Source organism: Chlorocebus sabaeus, chromosome 21 (assembly GCF_047675955.1).
Source record: "Chlorocebus sabaeus isolate Y175 chromosome 21, mChlSab1.0.hap1, whole genome shotgun sequence".
Lineage (NCBI taxonomy): Eukaryota > Metazoa > Chordata > Mammalia > Primates > Cercopithecidae > Chlorocebus > Chlorocebus sabaeus.
This window is the reverse complement of record NC_132924.1, coordinates 12,176,192-12,193,459: the sequence shown is the minus strand read 5'-3', so window position 1 is coordinate 12,193,459 and position 17,268 is coordinate 12,176,192.

The window sequence follows — 17,268 nt, the reverse complement described above, 5'->3', positions numbered from 1 at the left end:
GTTGATGCTGCTCTTGCTGCTACAAATTCTCTTCCCTTTGGATGCTTTTGATGGAATAATTAGCATTGCTTCTTCCTCTATCAGGGTCTCAGAAGGACCTTTTCACTGAGTTTTTTTGTACCTTGTCATACTCTAGGTTTCATTGAGTTAGAAATCAATCAACACTCTCAGATGATACTTTTCACTGAATTTTGCTATCAAATCCGGTGCCATATGACTCACAGAAACTATTAAATAAGCACATTGTGAGCTTTAAAATGTGGAAACACCATTGAATAAGCAACATCAGCCAAGTAAGACTAGTGTTACAACACAACAAAAGCAACCAACAAATCAGTTATTTTACACAATAAAACATTATTTCTCACTGAGGTTAGGGTCAATATTAACACACCTGATTGCAAGATAACCCTTTCATGTGGTCCGTGTTCAATGGCCCCAATGGACTTCATGAAATGCTGGGAAATTGTCACACAGTGGCTATAGCATTAATGATAGCCATAGGCCCACCCAAGCATCTTCCAGGGCCAATACTACACAACACTTAATGGTAAGCTACAAACTGGCCTGGGAATTTTTAACCCTGAGCTAGGGATTTCCAGAAGATAAGGCCAATTCAGCCGGATTCAACTCTCATAAGTCTTAAAACAAAGGTTATTCATGCAAGAGTAGTTTAACTCTCTTTAGGAAATACTTGGTAACTGACCAAGACTGAATACAGTTATAAGAAAGGAAGAAGAATCCTCCAAACTCCGAGAATGGTGTCCAGATGGAGATCCTCTCAGCCAGGCCGTCACCTGATCCCTGTCTGAGACTGGCCCAGGCCCCATTCTGCTCCCACTATCTGACTCTTACAAATGCTGTCAGAATAAATTTTGTGAGCATCTGGTGATGTCTAAGACTTATCTTTGATGTGAATCACACAGAAGGGGAGATGTCACCCCTGGGAGCCTGCTTAACTGGAACAAACTGAGAGCCCTGAATATGATGGAAATGTAGCCCCACTGTATGCAGGGAGAGGAAACAAAATAGGAGGAGCACATTGCTGTCTCTGCCATAGTCCACTCTTCTTGTGCCCAAGTATGCATTTCATTTTTTCTCTTAAACAGAAAATCACAGGTTCCATCTAAGTACCACACCAGCTCAAATTTCAAAATAATATAGATGACATGCAACATCATTCACTTTCTGCTGCAGATGTGGCCCTTCATGGGCTGGTAACATTAGCTTGCAGTGCAAGTCATGTGGTCATCACATACATGTGCAATACATGTGGGAGAGCAGAGGCTGGGCAACCTCAGTAAACCTTCTCCTTCAGAGTGTGTAAAAACATTGCACACAGTTCCATTCACCCATAACCCTTGATGGGTACCTACCCTCTCCCGGGTTGGGAGTGTTTTGCTGATTAGCTCCTGGTTTTGTTTTGGAGAAGAATCTCCACAGTACATTACTATCTGTAACTTCACTCCACCTATTCAAAGATACCCCATTTGCATTCATCTTTGAGGGCCAATCTGACTGGAACATTATGTTTTCTGTTTTCTTTGGTGGCTTCCCAGTTTTTACAACTGACCTAAAGTTTGGGAAAATGTAAGTACCTCAAGCTTTTTTTTTTTTTTTTTTTTTTTTTTTTTTTGAGACGGAGTCTCGCTCTGTCACCCAGGCTGGAGTGCAGTGGCGCGATCCCAGCTCACTGCAAGCTCCGCCTCCTGGGTTCACGCCATTCTCCTGCCTCAGCCTCCCAAGTAGCAGGGACTACAGGTGCCCGCCACCTCGCCCGGCTAGTTTTTTTGTATTTCTTGGTAGAAACGGGGTTTCACCGTGTTAGCCAGGATGGTCTCGATCTCCTGACCTCGTACCTCAAGCTTTTACATTTCTTTCTTTCTCTTTTTTTTTTTCCAGAGTCTCACTCTGTCGCCCAAGTTGGAGTGCAGTGGCGCAATCTTGGCTCACTGCAACCTCTACCTACCAGGTTCAAGTAATTCTACTGCCTCAACCTCCCAAGTAGCTGGGATTATAGGCACCCACCACATGCCCAGCTAATGTTTTGTATTTTTGTACAGACAGATTTTCACCCCGTCAGGCTGGGCTTGAACTTCTGACCTCAAGTGATCCACCCACCTGGGGCTCCCATATGCTGGGATTATAGGCGGGACCAATTGCACCCTGCCAAGCTTTTACATTTTTTAAAATTTTAATTAAATTTTTTTATTACTATTATTTTATTATTATTTTACTTTAAGTTCTAGGGTATGTGTGCACAATGTGCAGGTTTGTTACATATGCATACATGTGCCATGTTGGTGTGCTGCACCTGTTAACTGGTCATTTATATTAGGTATATCTCCTAATGCTCTCCCTCTCCAGCCGCCCCACCCCCTGGCAGGCCCCTGTGTGTGATGTTCCCCACCCTGTGTCCATGTGTTCTCATTGTCCAATTCCCACCTATGAGTGAGAACATACTGTGTTTGGTTTTCTGTCCTGGCAATAGTTTGCTATAAATGATGGTTTCCAGCTTCATCTATGTCCCTATAAAAGACATGAACTTATCCTTTTTTATGGCTGCATATTATTCCATGGTATATATGTGCCACATTTTCTTAATCCAGTCTATCACTGATAAAAATCTGGGTTGGTTCCAAGTCTTTGCTATTGTGAATGGTGCTGCAATAAACATACATGTGCATGTGTCCTAGCAGCATGATTTATAATCCTTTGGGTATATACCCAGTAATGGGATGGCTGGGTCAAAAGGTATTTCTAGTTCTAGATCCTTGAGGAATGACCACACTGTCTTCCACAATGGTTGAACTAGTTTACAGTCCCACCAACAGTGTAAAAGCGTCCCTATTTCTCCACATCCTCTCCAGCACCTGTTGTTTCCTGACTTTTTAATGATCGCCATTCTAACTGGTATGAGATGGTATCTCACTGTGGTTTTGATTTGCATTTCTCTGATGGCCAGTGATGATGAGCATTTTTTCATTTGTCTGTTGACTGCATAAATGTCTTCTTTTGAGAAGTGTCTGTGCATATCCTTTGCCCACTTTTTCATGGGGTTGATTTTTTTTCTTGTAAATTTGTCTGAGTTCTTTGCAGATTCCAGATATTAGCCCTCTGTCAGATGGGTAGATGGTAAAAATTTTCTCCCATTCTGTAGGTTACCTGTTCACTCTGATGATCATTTCTTTTGCCATGCAGAAGCTGTTTAGTTTAATTAGATCCTATTTGTCAATTTTTGCTTTTGTAGCCATTGCTTTTGGTGTTTCAGTCATGAAGTCCTTGCCCATGCCTATGACCTGAATGGTATTGCCTAGGTTTTCTTCTAGGGTTTTTATGGTTTTTAGGTCTAACATCTAAGTCTTTCATCCATCTTGTATTGATTTTTGTATAAGGTGTAAGGAAGGGATGCAGTTTCAGCTTTCTACTTATGACTAGCTAGTTTTCCCAGCACTATTTGTTAAATAGGGAATCCTTTCCCCATTTCCTGTTTTTGTCAAGTTTGTCAAAGATCAGATGGTTGTAGATGTGTGGTATTGTTTCTGAGGGCTCTATTCTGTTCCATTGGTCTATATCTCTGTTTTGGTACCAGTACCATGCTGTTTTGGTTACTGCAGCCTTGTAGTATAGTTTGAAGTCAGGTAGAGTGATGCCTCCAGCTTTGTTCTTTTGGCTTAGGATTGTCTTGGCAATGTGGGCTCTTTTTTGGTTCCATATGAACTTTAAAGCAGTTTTTTCCAATTCTGTGAAGAAAGTCATTGGTAGCTTGATGGGAATGGCATTGAATCTATAAATTACCTTGGACAGTATGGCCATTTTCACAATATTGATTCTTCCTATCCATGAGCATGGAATGTTCTTCCATTTATTTGTGTCCTCTTTCATTTCGTTGAGCAGTGGTTTGTAGTTCTCCTTGAAGAGGTCCTTCACATCCCTTGTAAGCTGGATTCCTAGGTATGTTATTCTCTTTGAAGCAATTGTGAACGGGAGTTCACTCATGCTTTGGCTCTCTGTCTGTTATTGGTGTGTAAGAATGCTTGTGAGTTTTGCACATTGATTTTGTATCCTGAGACTTTGCTGAAGTTGCTTCTCAGCTTAAGGAGATTTTGGGTTGAAACAATGGGGTTTTCTAGATATACAATCATGTCATCTGTAAACAGGGACAATTTGACTTCCTCTTTTCCTAATTGAATACCCTTTATTTCTTTTTTATTTATTTCCTGATTGCCCCGGCCAGAACTTCCAACACTATGTTGAATAAGAGTGATGAGAGAAGGCATCCTTGTCTGTGCCAGTTTTCAAAGGGAATGCTTCCAGTTTTTTGCCCATTCACTATGATATTGACTGTGGGTTTGTCATAAACAGCTCTTATTATTTTGAGATACATCCCATCAATACCTAATTTATGGAGAGTTTTTAGCATGAAGGGCTGTTGAATTTTGTCGAAGGCCTTTTCTGCATCTATTGAGATAATCATGTGGTTTTTGTCTTTGGATCTGTTTATATGCTGGATTACGTTTATTGATTTGTGTATGTTGAACCTGCCTTGCATCCCAGGGATGAAGCCAACTTGATCGTGGTGGATAAGCTTTTCGATGTGCTGCTGGATTCGGTTTGCCAGTATTTCATTGAGGATTTTTGCATCGATGTTCATCAGGGATATTGGTCTAAAATTCTCTTTTTTTGTTGTGTCTCTGCCAGGCTCTGGCATCAGGATGATGTTGGCCTCATAAAATGAATTAGGGAAAAGATCAACAAAATTGATAGAACGCTAGCAAGACTAATAAAGAAGAAAAGAGAGAAGAATCAAATAGACGCAATAAAAAATGAAAAAGGGGATATTACCACCAATCCCACAGAAATACAAACTACCATCATAGAATACTATAAACACCTCTATGTAAATAAACTAGAAAATCTAAAAGAAATGGATAAATTCCTGGACACATACACCCTCCCAAGACTAAACCAGGAAGAAGTTGAATCCCTGAATAGACCAATAATAGGTTCTGAAATTGAGGCAATAGTTAATAGCCTACCAACCAAAAAATGTCCAGGACCAGACGGATTCACAGCCAAATTCTACCAGAGGTACAAAGAAGAACTCATTCCATTCTTTCTGAAACTATTCCAATCAAAAGCTTTTACATTTCTAACAGTTAAAGGAAGACTTGCATAAGACGGTGACCCAATATTTTCCAAATGACCAAATCATTACATAACAACAATCATGCGTAGATGAAAGATACATTCAAATGCAAGATAGATCAATGGACTTTAATGCCACCGTGTATGCAAAGTTCATTGCAACTAACCTTTAAGAAATTGTCTCTTATCCCATTTTGATCTAGAATTCAAGAAAAATGTCTATAATTGTAGTTCCAATTAATATCTACAATGAGAATACTTTTAAAATCCTACTTAGTTTTCCAACTACATATCTGTGTGAGGACACATTTGCTTTCGTATATTTCAACCAAACCACAAATTGAAACAGATGGCTATATTAATAGAAACAGGTACATAAATCCAGCTATCTTCCGTTAATTCAGGCAGTAAAGAAATCTGCAAACATATAATATCACTTTTCCCATATTTTTCTGTTTTGGTAAATATATTTACTTTTCATGAAAAAAAGTTAACATTGTATATTTAGTATTTTAAAATTAATTAATAAATATTTTCAAATTTACTTGTTTGATTTCTAATATAATTGATTTCAATACTCAGAAAACACATAAACAATAACATTTTTAGGATCATCAATAATTTTTTTAAGTATAGAGGCTCTAGACCAAGAGTTAGAGGACAATTGGCTTAGAAATAAGACCAGAAAGAAACAGACATGAGTTTTTGGTAAATACATAATGCCTCCGATTCACATTACAGAATTCCTACCTATAAGTAGAATTCTGCCTTGTAAAAATCACAAATACACAAAAAATCAAAAAATCACAAAAATACACACAAATCACAAAAATACACACGAATCACAAAAAAATCATAAAAAATGTAACAAACCTGCACATTCTGCACACGTATGCCAGAACTTAAAGTATAATAAAAGAACACAAATACCAGATAACAAACAGTAACAAACATCTGTGATATGATAATACATCAACCAAAAGTAGCTGTCCTGAGTTATTTAATACAGAAAAGACTTGTGGATGGGGAAAAAAGCAGCAGAACATGTGAAGCTATGGCTCTCCTCATTATTTAACCTGTAATGAGAATGGACAGCACCTGTGACCATCCATCCAACAGCTATAGCAAAGCAGACAGATTTCCAGATGTTCCTAATTTTAGGTGCTGTGATTTCCACTTTATGCCTTATTCTCAGAGCCTTAATATATTTACTTTGGTCTTTTAAATTGCTTCATAATAGGAAGGAATTCATGTACATAGTTACTTGGTTTTAAAATATTTTTGAATTGCAATATTCTTTGTTGTCATTATTTGTGAGACCTATACATAGAAATAAGGCACAAATTTAGTTCAAAGTCTGTAATAGAACAGTTGCTTAATAATACTTGTTATTGCTTTCTAATATTAGGTAGAACAACTAGGCAGAAATTAGTAAGAAAATAGTTGATTTGAACAACATTATAAACCATGTAAACCTAACAGACATCTAGAGAACCCTCCACCCCACAGCAGAGTGCAGATTCCTCTCAAGTACACATGGAACAGTCTCCAGCATAGACCACACACGAATTCTTACAAGCATCAGTCAATGTAGAAGGGTTGAAGCCATACAGAGCGTATTCTCCAGCCAGTTGAATAGAAGTCAATGACAGAAGAAAGTCTGAGAAATTCATAAAAATGTGCAAATTAAATAACATGCTCTTAAAATTAAATAATATGCTCTTAAAATTAAATAACATGCTCTTAATAATTATCTGAATTTAATAATTAAAATTAAAAACATGCTCTTAAATAATCAATGCATCGAAAAGAAATCACGAGGAAAATTAGAAAACATTACCTAGACTTAGCTGGCAATTCTACATAGGTTGCTGGTGATCAATCTGCCACACCTGTGTCTCCATCTGACGCTCGGAATTGGCCAACCAGGCAACTGTGTGCATGCATCCTTCCTTTCTCATTTCTACAGGTGCTTCTCCAAAACCTCAGTTCCATCTTAAGAAGAACTTCTCTAGTTCATGGGTCACTTTAGCAGTGTAATCAGAAAATAAATTTGCCTGTCTCAGATTTCACATGTTCACAGTTGACCTATGACTATGTTGATTACATCTATTTAATATAAATGCTACAAATGCAGTTGTAACATAGTCATAACACCTAAAAGAGCAATTTTATTACCGTTTAAGCTATTAAAACAATCGACATCAGGCCGGGCGCGGTGGCTCAAGCCTGTAATCCTAGCACTTTAGGAGGCCGAGACGGGCGGATCACAAGGTCAGGAGATCAAGACCATCCTGGCTAACACGGTGAAACCCCGTCTCTACTAAAAAAAATACAAAAAACTAGCCGGGCGAGGTGGCGGGCCCTGGCTACTCGGGAGGCTGAGGCAGGAGAATGGCGTGAACGCGGGAGGCGGAGCTTGCAGTGAGCTGAGATCCGGCCACTGCACTCCAGCGACAGAGCGAGACTCCATCTCGAAAAAAAAATCGATATCAAACTGTGGAACATAATTATTGCAGAAACAATTAATGCACAGAGAAAAAAACTCATGTCTCAGAAATAATTGACATTTCAAGTGAAGATTATCAAAAATACGGGAAAAAGTAATCATTTCCATTAAACGAAAGTTTAGAATGAGGCAGTAGGAAACTCCATAGCAAAAACCTAAGTATCAAAGGATTTAGAATGTGTTTCAGAGTCGTCATTGAATCTCACTCAGATCTATTAAGAATTGTCTTCCTCCTCCTCAAACATAAAGAAATATGGTAACATTTGTATTCACAGCAGTTACTGAATTCTTGAAAAATGTATTACAATTATATGGTTAAGAGTCAAACAGTAAAATAATAGAGTAAGAAATCTGTCCCATGTATCAAATTACTATCCATCTCATCTTCAACCAAGTAACTACTATTATTACTTTCTTGCGTGTCCTTCTAGACATACGTTACACACACACACAAGCAAAAATTACATCTCATTTTTCAGGGTTTTTTTCCTTTTTTTTTTTTTTTTTTTTTTTTTGAGACAGGACCTTGCTCTATTGCCCAGGCTAGAGTGCAGTGGTGTGATTATATCTCCCTACAGCCTCCCACCTCAGCCTCCCAAGTAGGTAAGACTACAGGGGGAGTGCCATCACACCTAGCTAATTTTTAGTTATTTTGTAGAGACCGGTCTCACTATGTTGTCCAAGCTGGTCTGGAACTCCTGGCCTCAAGCACTTCTCCCACCTCAGCCTCCCAAAATGCTGAGAATATAAGAGTGAGCCACCACAGACAGCCCAGCAAGCTTCTTAATACAAATGGTAGCATGTGATACACGGTATGCTGTATCTTAACTTACTAACTTAACTATGTATCCTGAAGATATTTCCATTTTACTACATAGGGAACTCCCTTTTTTTATAGTTTCATATTGGTGTTAGAAAAAAAAAGTACAGAATTTATATCACCGTCCCATACAGATGAAAATTTAGGATTTTTTCCACTGTTTTTGCTGTTAAAAACAATGTTGCAATGAATAATACTGTACATCCATTATTTTTTAAATGTGTGACTATGTCCATAACATAAATTCCTAAAAGTAGAATTGATGGTCCAAAAGGTATATATATATTGATAATTTTGATGAATATTGAACGACTACACTCCCTCTCCCATCGGTGTTTAACCAATTTACATTTCCACCAACAGTGTATGTGATCCCCTGTTTCCTACAGCCTTACTATTAGAGAACAGTAACAAACTTTAAACTTTTGTCAATTGATAATGAGCTTGAGGGAGCTTAATCACACTGTCTGATGTTTTAAGTCACTTATCTTTATGAGAATTTAAGGGGTGGAAGGCAATAGACTTTTAAAAGTTGCATTGGCTTATAGGATGGATTGATATATAACGAAATCATCCCCTGATTTGTGATCTAACCTGGAGCATTTCTCCTGTAGTTTGAACTTTACTGTGCTTAAATTACATTTGTTTGTTGTTTGTTTTTACCAAGCATATGTTTTGTGGTTGTGCTTACTAACTTCTCTGTAATCGAATATTTCATCTTGTTCCTTGGTGTCTTTTGAATTTTGAATTATGATTGGAAAGTCCTTTTCCACTGTAATGTCATAAATGGATTCTAATTTTCATTAAGTATATTTAAACCTTTGACTCATATAGAATTTTTTCAAGCTGTTCAGTGTGAAGTGTTCAAATTAATTTCTTTCCAGATGGATAGCCTCATTTTCTCAATAATATATTGTATAGTCCATATATTACCCCACTGATTTGAGATACCAAATTTAGTTTAAGCTAAATTTTCATATGCATGTATGTGTATTTTTGAATTATCTTACATCAGTGCCACGATATTTTAATTATTAAGGTTCCATAATAGTACAACTTGTTTTCTCTTAAATTTTAATTACATTGAGACTAAAATTATTTTTCCAAATACTTTTTCAGAATATGTAGGTAGTGACATGATTATCATTTCAACCACAGTTCCAAAAGTATTTGCATGGAATTGAGCAAAGTACATGCATCACTCATTTAATTCCTCTTTTCTTATGGTTATTTTTTCCTTATTGTTTATTCTGAGCATTTTTCTTGTAATCATCAGCTAATGGTTTATCTTTTTACTGTTTTTATAACAGACCACATTTAGAATTTACTTCCTAATACAGAATTATATATTCTGTATCAGTTTCTCCTTTCATCTCTATTAATTCCCTCTTTTGCTTTCCTTTAGTTTATTTTTCTTTGTCTAACCTTTCAGTCAGATATTTAATCACTTACTTTCATTCTTTATTTTATTGATGTAAGTATTTAAGTCTGTAACTAATTTTCTTTTAATATTCATTAAGCTATATTCTAGAGGTTTTTACTTGTATTTTCATTGTTTTCTTTCCCAGTTGTTCTTCCATTTTTTGTTGGTGTTTGTTTCCCCCTTGAACAAGGAGATAAGTAAGAATATTTAAATAAGAACATTTAAAGTTTTAGGACAAAAAAATTCATTTCTTATTTTTAAATTTAATTTCTAATTATATTACATTTATGTATGGTCAATTTTTGTAAATATAGAAGCACTTAAATGTATATATATATTCTTTTCAAAGCACATATTTTAATAGCTATTAATCAGATGTAACTTGTTCATCATGTCACATTGGCTATGTTATTTTTGGCTCTTTTAATCTGTGTTTACTGAGAGAAGTGAATAAAATTTTCTATTTCCAGTGTGTTTCTATTCCACATTTTATTTCCTGGAATATTCATTTTTAAAAACTTCATAATCTGCTCTTTATTCAAAAGTATTTATGTTCTATATCTACTCATAATTGTATTATTTAGCATGATTATGTATTTTTCTTTTTCTCATTTAATAATGTTAATTGGATTTCATTTTGTCTGACATTATCATTATGAATTTTTTTTGCTTTTTCTTTTCCCACTTTAGCTTTGAATATCATTTTTAATTTTATTATTATTATTATTATTATTTTGAGACAGAGTGTCATTCTGTTGCTCAGGCTGGAGCACAATGGCGTGATTTCAGCTCACTGCAACCTCTGCTGCCCAGGTTCAGGCGATTCTCCCGCATCAGCCTCCTGAGTAGCTGGGATTACAGGCACATGCCACCATGCCCAGGTAATTTTTGTATTTTTAGTAGGGACAGGGTTTCACCATGTTGGCCAGGCAGGTCTCAGTCTCCTGACCTCCAGTGATCCACCCACTTCGGTCTCCCAAAGTGCTGGGATTACAGGCTGAACCACTGCATTCGGCTGGAATATCATTTTAGTTTTAACCGTTTGAATCCCACGGTATCCTCAGCAGAGGGTTGGGTTTTGTTTTACCAGCTGATATGAAAATTTTGTTTGCTTTACCTTTGTGAATTAAGCCCATTTATGACAGATATGTTCAGTCTAAATTTTTTATATCTTATAATGTTATTCTCTGTTTTTTCCTTAAGTCTTTTATCATATGCCTTGGGTACGTTGTGTGCGCACATGTTTGTGCACAGCGTGTGTGTGTGCATGTGTGTGTGTATGTTGTGTCTAGTTCTGCTATTTACAAGTTTTATATTTCTTTGTAATTAAAAGCAATATGTTAGCTTTATCTCTCATGATTTGGACAGTATCTGTGAATTCTAACTGTAAGCCATGATGAAATTGGTTTATGCCCTCTTCTAGCCCTTCTAAACTCTCTTCTCAATCACCCAATTAAGTCATAAGTTTATCTTTCTTGGTGTATTGTTAATTACACTCAAATTTCCATCAGAGGATTTGTAAACTTTGTATGTTGTCCTTTGACTGCCAGCTCTTATTCGTGAGGCAACTATTGAGTTTGCTTCTCACCCTCTTCACCCTTTGTTTCAATTTCCTGCATCATTATATGACGTTTCCATTCTCCTTTGTCACCCTAAAATCCATCTTTTGTCATATTAATTTAGTTACATGTATTCCAAGTTTACAGCCCGTCTTTTTATCACCATTTTTTAGGAATATTTTAGTTGGCTAGAAGCGTGTCTTCTAGAAATTTTGTCAAGAAAAAATATTTCCTGACTTCTTGCATGTTGAAACCTCTTGTTTTGCAACCTTTATTCTAGCAGAACAATTTGGCTGAATTTAAAATACTAGACTCACAGTTTATTTTCTCACAAATATTTAATGTAATTTTACTGTCTTCTCACAATGAATGTGTTGACTGTTGCCGTAGAGAAGTGACAGTGCCCAAATAATTACGCATGAGTTCCATTCTATGTCTTAATATCAACCACTTTAGAAAACATTTCACCTGGTATAATCTTTCAGAGTGTAAGTTCAAATCATTTTTATTTATTGAATTGTGTCTTTAAATTATTTTTGATGTCGTTGTTTCCGTTTTGTTTCTTGGAAATTCAAATTGTGCATAATTTGGATCTCCTTTCCCTGTGTTTTATGGTTTTTAAAAATTTTCTCTTTGTTCTTTTTATTTGAAAATGTTTTATTTTGCTTACTCTTCTCATTTATGTCCCCTCCATCACCTGCTAGGATTTTAGTAGGTTCTGTCCTCTCCTTTACTGTTTTTATATCTATGACGACTTTATTCTTTTATTTTACTTCTCTCCTGATTTCCCCCACTTAATGTTGCATTACTCCTTAACTGCCTGTTAAGGAGTGGAGCTCATGGCCTGCGAGTTGACAGCATCATCCCTCCAGGCCTGCTGAGCCAGGCTAGAGATGGCTGAAACAGGTGTGGACTGTGAGTGCAAGCCAGAGAACTTGGTTTGCTCCTTCAGTGATTTGGAATAGAGACACAAAAACTACAGCTAGTCCATTCGTCAGTTAAACAGAGAGGCTCCATAAATCTGAGTCTGGGGCAGCAAGATTTATGAAAAGAATAAAAAGTTAAGAGAAAAGAGAAACTAAAGAGCTTCTGCACAGCATAAACTAAAGAGCTTCTGCACAGCAAAAGAAACTACCATCAGAGTGAACAGGCAACCTACAGAATGGGAGAACATTTTTGCAATCTACTCATCAGACAAACGACTAATATCCAGAACCTACAAAGAACTCAAACAAATTTACAACAAAAAAACAAACAACCCCATCAAAAAGTGGGCAAAGGATATGAACAGACATTTCTCAAAAGAAGACATTCATACAGCCAACAGACACATGAAAAAATGCTCATCATCACTGACCATCAGAGAAATGCAAATCAAAACCACAATGAGATACCATCTCACACCAGTTAGAATGGTGATCATTAAAAAGTCAGGAAACAACAGGTGCTGGAGAGGATGTGGAGAAAGAGGAACACTTTTACACTGTTGGTGGGATTGTAAACTAGTTCAACCATTATGGAAAACAGTATGGCGATTCCTCAAGGATCTAGAACTAGAAATAACATTTGACCCAGCCATCCCATTACTGGGTATATACCCAAAGGATTATAAATCATGCTGCTATAAAGACACATGCACACATATGTTTATTGCGGCACTATTCACAATAGCAAAGACTTGGAATCAACCCAAATGTCCATCAGTGACAGACTGGATTAAGAAAATGTGGCACATATACACTATGGAATACTATGCAGCCATAAAAAAGGATGAGTTTGTGTCCTTTGTAGGGACATGGATGCAGCTGGAAACCATCATTCTCAGCAAACTATCACAAGAACAGAAAACCAAACACCGCATGTTCTCACTCATAGGTGGGAACTGAACAATGAGATCACTTGGACTCGGGAAGGGTAATATCACACACCGGGGCCTATTATGGGGAGGGGGTAGGGGGGAGGGATTGTGTTGGGAGTTATACCTGATGTAAATGACTAGTTGATGGGTGCTGACGAGTTGATGGGTGCAGCACACCAACATGGCACAAGTATACATATGTAACAAACCTGCATGTTATGCACATGTACCCTAGAACTTAAAGTATAATAAAAAAACAAAAACAAAAAAAAAAAACCTGCATTAAAATCAACTGAGTGTGTGCATTACAAAAAAAAAAAAAAGAACGAAAGAAAAAAGAGAAAGAGAGAACGCAGAAGTGAATAATGAAACCCAGGTGAGAGATCAGGTTTCTGAGAGAAACAGGGCAAGAAGGAGCAAGTGCCTCACTGTCAGATTTCATGGGTCCAAGCCCACTTTTTGATGCTGGGATCTGTAAGTTTGCCAATTAATTATTCTTTCAAGTTTCCCGTTTTTGCTTACTCTAATTTCACTAAACCTGTGTTTTGTAACGCAACAGTTCTATAATTAAATGTACACATTCTTTAAATTAGGGCAACATGAAACTTGTCAAAAAAGCAACGATAAAAGCAACAGGAATATTTGAATTAATGAAATTACAACAGAGATTCAAATTAAAGGTTGGGAAAAAATGTAACATATTCTATTGTTTGCAGCATTAACCTATGTGAAATAGCTTATTTGTGCGGGTTCATTAGGCTTTGAGGAATTCTCAGTGGAGCATATTAGGTAGAATAAAATTAGAACAAAATATCGCAACCTTCTACGTTTTCAAAACAGCTGTGAAAATTGGAAGGCTACGTTTTTGTAACTGCTGACACATCGAAAATTGTAATCATGTCCTTGAGACCACACCAGACAGAGTAATCCAGATTCACAAACGTGTGGCTAAGACAATTTCTTCCAGGCCAACTGGGGACCCTTTCTAGGATATAGAAACCATATGATTAGGAGCTATATTTTATTTAAAATTAAAACAGGAGGCAGCACACATAATGGTAATGGCAAGAATGACTTCAATGAACATAATAGTAGGTCTGTTGTTAATCAGATCTGAGCCATGAAGCAAGGGTTAAGCCTCCATCATTTTATCTAAATAAGGAAGTACAAGGCTTGGCTGAGGACCAAAGGATGATATTAAATTCCAGTCATGAAAGGAATAAACTTGGCCTTGTAATGTTTCTACACCAGCAGCTCATGTCCCAGTGTTTGCAATGAATGTCTATGGCTGTTGAATCAGGAAACCCATTTGTATACGTGCACTCATGCACAAAGGCATACATGTGCACACTTCTTAGACATCTGCCCTGTGTTCTCCTTCAAATACTTAGTGTCACTAAACACTTCAAGGTTTGCATGGAGGCTTCCAGTCCTTGCCTCCTTTCCCAATTGTGGCCCACATGCAAATTTAGAAAACTTGAGGTACTACAAGAAGAAATTGGATCGTTTAACTTTTTTAAAAAATATGTAATTAGCAAAGAAAAAAAGTTTATGTATTCAAGATGTACCATATGATAATTTATAATATGTATGCATGTTATGCAGATTACAACAAATTAAAATATTCATCACCACCCATAGTTACCATTTGTCTGGAAGGGGGTGAAAACACTTAAAATCTGCTTTCTTATCTATTTTAAAGTAAACAATAAAATATTATAAATTGTAGTCACCACGCTGTACATTAGATCCACGGAATCTCTTCATCTAACAACTGAAAATCTGTACCCTTGGACCAACATCTTTCCTCACTTTACTCCCCATTCAAACAGTGCTGCTCATTTCTTAATCAAATTATTTGTTTTCTTGCTATTGAGTTGTTTTAGTTCCTTTTATATTTTGGATATTAACCCCTCATCAGTTGTATGGCTTATAAATATTTTCTCCTAATCTGTAGAATGTCTCTTCACTATGTTAATCATTTTCTTTGCTGTATGGAAGGTATTTTAATTTGATGTAACCCCATTCATCATTTTTTGCATTTGTTACCTGAGCTTTTGTGATCAGGTCCAAAAAAACCATTGCCCAGACCAATTTCATAGATTTTCTTGTAATTTTTTTGTACTTTTACAGTTTTAGGTCTTATACTTAAGTCTTCTATCCATTTTGAGTTGATTAATGTATATAGTGTGAGATAAGGGTCCGATTTCATTCTTCTGCATATAAATATCAAGTTTGTCCAACACACTTGATTAAAAAAACTGTCTTTTTTCCCATTGTTTATTCTTGGCACCTCTGCTGAAATCCCTGAAATCCATTGACTGTAAATGCATAGTTCATTTCTGGGCTTTCTTTCTGCACCATTGGTCAATATGTCTATTTTTATGCCAGTAGCATGTGCTGTTCTAATTACTATAGCTTTGTGATATAGCTTGAAGTGACATTGTGTGATGTCTCCAGCTTTGTTCTTTCTGCTCAAGATTTCTTTGAATATTTGAGAGGTTTGTGAATTTTAGGAATTTTTTTCAATTTCTGTGAGATACGATATTGGAATTTTGATAGGGGTTACATTTAATCTGTAGATTGTTTCGAGTCACATGAAAATTTAACAGTATTAATTCTTCCAATTATGAACACAAAATATCTTTCAATTAATTTTTATCCTCCTTAGTTTCTTTCATCAATGTTTTATCGTTTTCACTTACAGGATCTTTCACCTCCTTGGTTAAATGTATTCCTAAGTTTTTTTATACCTATCATAGATGAAATTATTTCCTTAATTTATTTTTGGATATTATATTGTTAGTGCAAAGGACTGAATAGACATTTCTCCAAAGAAGACATACAAATACCAAAAGAAACATGAAAAAAAATGCCCAACACCACTAATCTTCAGGGAAATACAAATTAAAATCACAATGAGATATCATCTTACACCTATCAGAATGGCTACTATCAAAAAGGTGAAAGAGAACTAGTGTTGACAAGGATGTGGAAAAAAGGAAACTCTTGTACATTGTTGGTGAAAATTTAAGTTAGTATAGCCAATAAGGAAAACTGTATGGAATCTCCTCAGATAACTAAAAATAAATTGCCATATGATCAGCAATCCCACATCTGAGTGTGTATATGAAGGATTTGAAATCAGTATGTCAAAGAGATATCTGTGTTTCCATGTTCATTGCAGAAGTATCAACAATAGCCACGTTATGGAATCAGCCTAAGCATCCACCAAGGGACGAATGGATCAAGAAAACGTGGTGTATAGATACACAATGGAATTGTATTCAGCCTTAAAAAGAAGAAAATGCTGCCATTTGTGACAACATACATGAACCTGGAGGACATTATGTTAAGTGAAATAAGCCAGGCACAGAAAGACAAATACTGTATGTTCTTACTTATATGTAAAATTGAAAACAATCAAACTCATAGAAGCAGAGTACAATGGTGGTTACCAGAGGATGAGATATGGGAGAAATAGGAAGATTTTGGCCACAGGATACAAAATTTCTGTTAGACAGGGGAAATAAATGATAAGTATTTGAGATAATGGATATGCCAGTTTGATGTAATCATTCCACACCGTATACATACATCATAGCATCACTTCGTATCCCATAAATAAATACAATTATAATTTGTCATTATAAAAATAACGCAAAAAGACTGCTGCAAACATCTGTCTTTAATTATATACATAAACAAGTTCATTTGACTTGTATGACCTTCTGTGGACATGAGGGGCTCACACTTGCATTTCAATTCTTTTAGCTATATGATGTGAACTAACATGCTTACATTAACACTTTCCTCTATTATTTTGGTGCCTAGATGATTAGTATACTAAACAATGTTTGACTGTGGATTTAATATGAGTCATGAAAATATGTTGCTGTGTAGCAGGAAGCCTACTAAGCTAGAAAGAACTACGTAGGTTGAAGGTTTCTC